Source organism: Bubalus kerabau, chromosome 1 (assembly GCF_029407905.1).
Source record: "Bubalus kerabau isolate K-KA32 ecotype Philippines breed swamp buffalo chromosome 1, PCC_UOA_SB_1v2, whole genome shotgun sequence".
Taxonomy (NCBI): Eukaryota; Metazoa; Chordata; class Mammalia; order Artiodactyla; family Bovidae; genus Bubalus; species Bubalus kerabau.
The window spans coordinates 18,637,251-18,644,185 of record NC_073624.1 but is presented as its reverse complement, the minus strand read 5'-3'; positions in this window follow the sequence as shown (position 1 = coordinate 18,644,185).

Sequence of the window (6,935 nt, the reverse complement as noted above, 5' to 3'; positions counted from 1 at the left end):
TTGTTAATGTGGTGTATTACATTGATTGATTTGTGGATATTGAAGAATCCTTGCATCCCTGGGATAAAGCCCACTTGGTCATGGTGTATGATCTTTTTAATGTGTTGTTGGATTCTGATTGCTAGAATTTTGTTAAGGATTTTTGCATCTATGTTCATCAGTGATATTGGTCTGTAGTTTTCTTTTTTTGTGGCATCTTTGTCAGGTTTTGGGATTAGGGTGATGGTGGCCTCATAGAATGAGTTTGGAAGTTTACCTTCCTCTGCAATTTTCTGAAAGAGTTTGAGTAGGATAGGTGTTAGCTCTTCTCTAAATTTTTGGTAGACTTCAGCTGTGAAGCCGTCTGGACCTGGGCTTTTATTTGCTGGAAGATTTCTGATCACAGTTTCAATTTCCGTGCTTGTGGTGGGTCTGCTAAGATTTTCTATTTCTTCCTGGTCCAGTTTTGGAAAGTTGTACTTTTCTAAAAATTTGTCCATTTCTTCCACGTTGTCCATTTTATTGGCATATAATTGCTGATAGTAGTCTCTTATGATCCTTTATATTTCTGTGTTGTCTGTTGTGATCTCTCCATTTTCCTTTCTAATTTTATTGATTTGATTTTTCTCCCTTTGTTTCTTGATGAGTCTGGCTAATGGTTTGTCAATTTTATTTATCCTTTCAAAGAACCAGCTTTTGGCTTTGTTGATTTTTGCTATGGTCTCTTTTGTTTCTTTTGCATTTATTTCTGCCCTAATTTTTAAGATTTCTTTCCTTCTACTAACCCTGGGGTTCTTCATTTCTTCCTTTTCTAGTTCCTTTAGGTGTAGAGTTAGGTTATTTACTTGACTTTTTTCTTGTTTCTTGATGTATGCCTGTATTGCTATGAACTTTCCCCTTAGGACTGCTTTTACAGTGTCCCACAGGTTTTGGGTTGTTGTGTTTTCATTTTCATTCATTTCTATGCATATTTTGATTTCTTTTTTGATTTCTTCTGTGATTTGTTGGTTATTCAGCAGCGTGTTGTTCAGCCTCCATATGTTGAAATTTTTAATAGTTTTTCTCCTGTAATTGAGATCTAATCTTACTGCATTGGGGTCAGAAAAGATGCTTGGAATGATTTCAATTTTTTTTGAATTTACCAAGGCTAGATTTATGGCCCAGGATGTGATCTACCCTGGAGAAGGTTCCATGTGCTCTTGAGAAAAAAGTGAAATTCATTGTTTTGGGGTGAAATGTCCTATAGATATCAATTAGGTCTAACTGGTCTATTGTATCATTTAAAGTTTGTGTTTCCTTGTTAATTTTATGTTTAGTTGATCTATCCATAGGTGTGAGTGGGGTATTAAAGTCTCCCACTATTATTATGTTATTGTTAATTTCCCCTTTCACACTTGTTAGTATTTGTCTTACATATTGCAGTGCTCCTATGTTGGGCACGTATATATTTATAATTGTTATATCTTCTTCTTGGATTGATCCTTTGATCATTATGTAGTGACCTTCTTTGTCTCTTTTCACAGCCTTTGTTTTAAAGTCTATTTTATCTGATATGAGTATTGCTACTCCTGCTTTCTTTTGGTCTCTATTTGCATGGAAAATCTTTTTCCAGCCCTTCACTTTCAGTCTGTATGTGTTCCCTTTTTTGAGGTGGTTCTCTTGTAGACAACAAATATAAGGGTCTTGTTTTTGTATCCATTCAACCAGTCTTTGTCTTTTGGTTGGGGCATTCAACCCATTTACATTTAAGGTAATTATTGATAAGTATGATCCTGTTGCCATTTACTTTATTGTTTTGGGTTCGAGTTTACCCACCGTTTTTGTGTTTCCTGTCTAGAGAATATCCTTTAGTATTTGTTGGAGAGCTGGTTTGGTGGTGCTGAATTCTCTCAGCTTTTGCTTGTCTGTAAAGCTTTTGATTTCTCCTTCATATTTGAATGAGATCCTTGCTGGGTACAGTAATCTGGGCTGTAGGTTATTTTCTTTCATCTCTTTAAGTATGTCTTGCCATTCCCTCCTGGCTTGAAGAGTTTCTATTGAATGATCAGCTGTTATCCTTATGGGAATTCCCTTGTGTGTTATTTGTTGTTTTTCCCTTGCTGCTTTTCATATTTGATCTTTGTGTTTGATCTTTGTTAACTTGATTCATATGTGTCTTGGGGTGTTTCGCCTTGGGTTTATCCTGTTTGGGACTCTCTGGGTTTCTTGGACTTGGGTGATTATTTCCTTCCCCATTTTAGGGAAGTTTTCAACTATTATCTCCTCAAGTATTTTCTCATGGTCTTTCTTTTTGTCTTCTTCCTCTGGGACCCCTATGATTCGAATGTTGTAGCATTTAATATTGTCCTGGAGGTCTCTGAGATTGTCCTCATTTCTTTTAATTCGTTTTTCTTTTATCCTCTCTGATTCATTTATTTCTACCATTCCATCTTCTAATTCACTAATTCTATCTTCTGCCTCTGTTATTCTACTATTTGTTTCCTCTAGAGTGTTTTTGATCTAATTTATTGCATTATTCATTATATATTGACTCTTTTTTTTTTATTTCTTCTAGGTCCTTGTTAAACCTTTCTTGCATCTTCTCAATCCTTGTCTCCAGGCTATTTATCTGTGATTCCATTTTGATTTCGAGATTTTGGATCAATTTCACTATCATTATTCGGAATTGTTTATCAGGTAGATTCCCTATCTCTTCCTCTTTTGTTTGGTTTGGTGGGCATTTATCCTGTTCTTTTACCTGCTGGGTATTCCTCTGTCTCTTCATCTTGTTTATATTGCTGAGTTTGGGGTGTCCTTTCTGTATTCGGTCAGTTTGTGGAGTTCTGTTTATTGTGGAGTTTCCTCGCTGTGTGTGGGTTTGTGCAGGTGGCTTGTCAAGGTTTCTTGGTTAGGGAAGCTTGTGTCGGTGTTCTGGTGGATGGAGCTGGATTTCTTCTCTCTGGAGTGCAATCAAGTGTCTAGTAATGAGTTATGAGATGTCTATGGATTTGTAGTAACTTTGGGCAGCCTGTATATTGGAGCTCAGTGCTGTGTTTTTGTGTTGCTGGAGAATTTGCGTGGTATGTCTTGCTCTGGAGCTTGTTGGCCCTTGTGTGGTGCTTGGTTTCAGTGTAGGTATGGAGGCGTTTGATGAGCTCCCTTCAATTAATGTTCCCTGGAGTCAGGGTTTGGACTTAAGCTTCCTGCTTCCGGTTTTCAGTCTTTTTTCCAGTAGTCTCAAAACTTCTCCTTCTATACAACGCCATTGATAAAACATCTAGGTTAAAGATGAAAAGTTTCTCCACAGTGAGGGACACCCAGAGAGGTTCACAGAGTTACATGGAGAAGAGAAGAGGGAGGAGGTAGTTAGAGGTGACCCAAATGAGATGAGGTAGAATCAATAGAGGAGAGAGCAGGCTAGCCAGTAATCACTTCCTTATGTGCACTCCACAACTGGACCACTCAGAGATGTTCACGGAGTTATACAGAGAAGAGAAGAGGGAGGAAGGAGACAGAGGTGTCCAGGAGGATAAAAGGGGGGAATGAAAAGGAGAGAGACAGATCCAGCCAGTAATCAGTTCCCTAAGTGTTCTCCACCTTCTGGAACACACAGAAATTCACAGAGTTGGGTAGAGCAGAGAGGGGTTGGGGAAGAAGCACAGGCGACCTGGTGGAGAAAAAGGAGAGTCCAAAGGGGAGAGAGCAGTCAAGCCAGTAATCTTGCTCCCAAGTAAAAATGGGTACTGAAGATTGGGTTCTTAAAGTACAAAATTGATAAAAAATACCAAAAAGCAAAATTTAAAAATCTAGAGTAGAGTTTGGAATTTCAAAAATACAATGTTAAAGAAAAGAAGAAGAAAAAGAAAGAGAAAAAAAACCAAAGTCACAAAAATTATTAAAAAAAAATATAGGTACAAAATTGATAACAAATACCAAAAAGCAAAAATTCAAAATCTCCTTTCGAAGACCATGGGCTGCTTTTCTGGATATCTGATGTCCTCTGCCAGCATTCAGAAGTTGTTTTGTGGAATCTACTTGGTGTTTAAATGTTCTTTTGATGAATTTGTGGGGGAGAAAATGGTCTCCCCGTCCTATTCCTCCGCATCCCAGAACAAGTTTCCCAGGAGGTTTACTGTATTCCTTTGGTGGGATTTTGCTTCTCCGATTCTTCTTGATGTCTTATACTCTTGTAGATGTCTGCACATTTAAAAAAGCAGTCATCTGTACCAGAATCTATATTTTGATTTCAGTAGGGAAAGCCTTTCGCCTCTGGGTAGGGGAACACTGGAATGTTCAGCAGGGTGCCATAAGCAGAGGCATAAGGTAGCATTGGGCCTGGGAGGACATGAGATCCATTTGGCTCAGACTGCTGATATCCACAGCATTGACAACGGTGTGGTGTTTTGCAAGTGTTGCAGGGGGCTTGCCGTCACTGGAATGGTTGTTGGTATCCTCAACAGTGCCTCTGGCTCCAAAGCCTAGAAATCATGACCAGCAGTGGTGGTGGCCAGAGCCAATAGGGTGCACACATTAGGCTTTAGGGGCCTGTTGCAGGTGCCTCTGTGGGGGGAGATGATGGTTGCAGGTGCTCAGGTTGTGGGAAGGCCTAGGAAGGCAGCAAAGACTGAGACCAACAATGGTTCATTGCTCAAACTCATGTCCATTGAGTTGGTGATGCTATCTGACCATCTGATCCTGTGCTGCTCTTCTTGTCCTTCAGTCTTTCCCAGCATCATGGTCTTTTCCAACGAGTCAGCTCTTTGCACCAGGTGGCTGAAGTATTGGACCTTCAGCCTCAGCATCCGTCTTTCAATCAATATTCAGGGTTGATCTCCTTTAGGATTGACTGGTTTGATCTCCTTGCTGTCCAAAGAACTCTCAAGAGTCTTCTCTAGCACCACAGTTCGAAAGCATCCATTCTTCAGTGCTCAGCCTTATTTATGGTCCAACTCTCATATCCATACATGACTGACTACTCGAAACAATCATCTGTGCTGTTATTAATTTTTTCAGGGGTAAAATCTGCTGCATCTGTCTGCAGAGAAGGTCACTGTGAACTGTGATTTCTCCTGCCATGTGGTTTCTATTGGTCCTTTGCTCTTCTTTCTTATGCCTAGCCATCTCTATAAGACTGGCTCAGCTTTGCAGGTCTGCGTGAAGTGAACCTGAAGCAGGACTTTCATATGGTGCCCCCCAAAGCCTAGGGACACTGGTTACTTAGCCTGCTCTTACTCTCCTGGTGAGAGAAACTCTGAGTGATGCTGGATGAAGGATGGAATGATGCCACCAAAATGACAGTGTCTTGGCATGGTCAAGCTTCTTAGAGTACTCCAGATATTTCTGGAGCTGTTTTTTTACTGATCACTTTCTACCTTTTGGTCTTTTTTTAAAGAGGATGGAGGCTGCTGTCTCCTACATCAGCATTTTGTTAATGGCACGTTTGAATCTTTATTCCTTGAGAGACTGGTTTTGAGTGTAGAATTTTAGATTGACATTTTTTTTTTCCTTTCGATAAATTAAAAGTTTCAATCTACTCTACCGTGGCATCTCTTTTTGTTCTTGGGGATTTAGATGTTAGTATAGGTGTTTCTCAATTTTATATACCGAAGGCAGTGGCACCCCACTCCAGTACTCTTGCCTGGAAAATCCCATGGATGGAGGAGCCTGGTAGGCTGCAGTCCATGGGGTCGCTAAGAGTCGGACACAACTGAGGGAGTTCACTTTCACTCTTAACTTGCATGCATTGGAGAAGGAAATGGCAACCCACTCCAGTGTTCTTGCCTGGAGAATCCCAGGGATGGGGGAGCCTGGTGGGCTGCGGTCTATGGGGTCGCACAGAGTCGGACACGATTGAAGCGACTTAGCAGCAGCAGCAGCAAAGAGATTACTGAACCTCTGAAACCTCCATATTTTCATGGTGATTTGGGAATAATAATGCTACATATTGTATTGCTTTACAGTCCATAAGACTGAATAAACAGTCTAAGTTAAAGAACAGGATTCTTCCTGCTCTTTACTTCTGCACTTCTAATTCAATACAGAAGCTGTTAAACTAAAAATTTTTATAACAAAATTTCTTCCTGCTACAGTTATGTGTGGTTTGAACTGAAAATATGCCAAATGATAAATATATAAACATCCGGACCACATGGCCATATCTGATTAAGACCAGAACAGGAGGCTTCATGGTGTTCACCTGTCAGTGTGCTGAGGTTTATCTTCTTTATCTTCAGATACACAAAGACACAGTGTTTATACATGTTTAAAACTGGCTCTCTCAGCACTGCTCTTGGAATGGGGCTAGCCTTGTTTCTGGTATTTCAATTTATTGCATTCATTGCAGAAAAGTGTAGAAGTTAACCAATACATAGCTTATACCATTTAATCATATTGAAATATCATTACAAGTGACACAACTTGCATTGTGCTGTTAAGTCCTCACATCAAGTTAAATTATATCTCAAAAGATTTCTTTTGATTGAAATGATTTGTGTAAAATACCTGGCTGACATTCATTCATTCAGGTATACAATAGACATCATTTAGGATTTTTAATTAACAGGCATCGGGGATAAGGAGGTGAATTAGACCCAGAACTTTACCAAGTCCATTTATAAAGTAAAATTAGCAAGTAAACAACTTAATTCATGAGGTTCACAGTTGATAAGGTCGAGGTTCATGAGCAGTAAAACCTCTCTCTGGGGCACAGAGAGAAGGGGTGATGTGTGGAAGACTCACAACTCTGGCCCCAATCACCATCACAGCATGTGGTTCCTGGGAGAGTTCTGACAGCTCCAGTCAAGGCTCCAGGTAACAGAATTGTATTCCTGTTCTGGAGTCCTGGGGTTCCTGGGATGGGATGGACAGAGGGGCCCTAATATTGCTTCTCTGCCAAGATGATGTACTATTGTTGACTAGTTATATCTCTTACTAATGCCAACTCATTTAATTCTAACCAAAACTCTGTCATCTATACA